The sequence below is a fragment of the Lissotriton helveticus genome, chromosome 12 (genome assembly GCF_964261635.1).
Source record: "Lissotriton helveticus chromosome 12, aLisHel1.1, whole genome shotgun sequence".
Taxonomy (NCBI): domain Eukaryota; kingdom Metazoa; phylum Chordata; class Amphibia; order Caudata; family Salamandridae; genus Lissotriton; species Lissotriton helveticus.
The window spans coordinates 777705485-777707983 of NC_136073.1; positions in this window are offsets into that span (position 1 = coordinate 777705485).

Here is a 2499-nt window from a genome sequence, read left to right on the forward strand (position 1 = left end):
AACTAGATCCGATGACTCTACAAGCTCCGCCCCTATCGGCCAGTATGACGTCAAGAACAAGGCGGTTCTGAAGAACGACAAATCTCATAGCAGATTGTTCTTCGGTTAAGTTACCTAGAGCGGAAGTAGTCTCATTCACTACTGCTTCAAGGGTTCTGGTTAACCTACGTATTAGTTTACTATTCTGGACAGGTCCTATGAAGAAAAAGAAACCTTTATTGAAGTCTGTATACTGTTCTAATGCAGTTTCAGTTTGATCGACAATTGGGGACTCGATCTCCCTTCTATGTCTGACGTGTACTAGATGTGTATTTCTGTGATAATCGGATGGGGCTAGGAAAACTGGTGGCAGTAGGAAGGCAATGTAACATGTTCCATCCCAATCTAGGGGCAGACGTACATATGCGGTCTGACCACATACAAAATACGAATGACGTGAGGCTTTGAGATTAGATTTCCCACTGTCACCATACTCGACCACAGTAGTACAATCACTGTGTCCTAGATGTACTGAACCATTCCTTCTAACACATAATTCGCCTTTCACTGGTAGGACTGTAATAGCAGGCAAGTCTGGAGTAGTCTCGGACTGAACATTCAAAACCATGAAATTCGAGGAGAAATTACCTAGATCATATACTTCATTTTCTAGATCTAACCCTGTTCTATGGGAAAGACCTTCCTTGTCCGGGAAACATGTTCTATTCAGAAGGGACTTATCGTCTGAGGATGATGTTATCGTAAACCATGCTCCACACGAACCATTGTGTGAAAACGGATAGGGAAAGAGTGGCAGAACTCCCTTCGGTGTCTGGAAAGGGGGGAGTCGACCACACACCCAACAATTAGTGGCATTGCTAGTCTGGTGTGAATAGTGTAACATTCGTATAAAAGTATTGTTGCGCATGGCAAGTCGATAGGATAACTCGTGAGGGGGTAGTTCACTAAAAGTGTGCTCTACTGTATCATTAGAAGACAAATGTACATGTGACTCAATAGGAGGAAAAAATACATGTAAAACATAACTTATGCATGTAACCGCAAGACTCAGAAATAACAAACAATAACGTAACCACGCATCTGCTGCGCAAAGTTTTACAATAACGTATTTTCTTGGAGTTTCTATCTCCCTCACTATGGGGGTCTATCTCATACATGTCAGGAACCTGTCTAACCGCTTCACCCGAGAGGGACTTAGACAATTAAACTGTCTGACTTGCTAGACCGTAGTTTGTTTTTATACTCCTGCTGTGGAGTTTTCTCTAACAGGGGAAGTTTAGAGTCAGTATCGGGGCAGTCCTTGAGAAAAGTCTTTGGACGGGGTCCATGAAAACGCTTGATGTGGCTGGAGTGAAGCCACCCCTTCCGGCCCTCCAATTTCACTGCGGTCCTTGTAGTCATCAGAACAAGTTTCGGCTCTTTCCAGCGGGGCTCCAGCGGACTTGAACGATCGAAATTCCTCACAAGTACTAGGTCGCCAGGAATGACCTCGTGCGGTTTCACTTGGGTGTTGTCTGGAAAGGCAGCCGCAACCTGTGAACGACAAGAGAGTAGTGCAGACATCAAGGAAGCTAGGTAATCTGTCAGCATATTACTGTCAACATCGGTAATTTTACGTGGCATCGGTGTACCCCACATGTTCGGGGGACGACCGAAAACAACCTCGAAAGGTGACAGACCAGAACGGGAGTGAGCGACCATTCTCATGTAAAAAAGGGCGACTGGCAGAGCTACCATCCAATCTACGCCTTTCTCGGCACAAACCTTTGCAATGCGGATTTTCAGAGTCTGATTAGGTCTCTCGACGAGGCCAGCTGCCTCGGGGTGTCGCACACAGTGGAACTTCCACTGGTACCCTAGCAGAAGAGATACTTGTTTCATAAGTTCGGATGAGAATGGCTGGCCGTTGTCTGAATACACGAACCTGGGCAAACCATAGCGAGGGAAATACTCACGAACCAGCTGCCTGGCAGTGGTCGCGGCAGTGTAATCTGGGACTGGATATGCTTCTGTCCATCTGGACAAAGCGCATACAACTACGAGGACATACTTGAAACCTCGGCATCGATCCATCTGAATATAATCCATCTGGAGGACTTCAAAAGGGTGGTCAGGAGGATGGAATCCACCTTGTTCCACCGGAACACCTTTACCTGGATTGAACTGACAACATATCATGCAGGTACGCACTTTCTGCTTCGCTGCTGCTCGTAAATGCTTGTTAAACCAAAGGTTCTGGATACTATCTAACATGGCTTTTTCTCCTAAATGTGCTGGACTATGTGCGGTGTTAATAATGACTTGAACCATAGAGTCGGGGAGAAACCATGTGGCTTTTCCCTTCGTCAACCATCCTTGATCTGTCTGGACCCCTCCTTGTTCAGACCATTTCTTGATTTCATCGGGAGTAGCATGTGTCTGTATGTCTAGTACATCTCGTGTAGGGTCTTTAACTGTCATACAAGTTGTCTGATCTGGAACATCTGTCTTTGTCGTGTT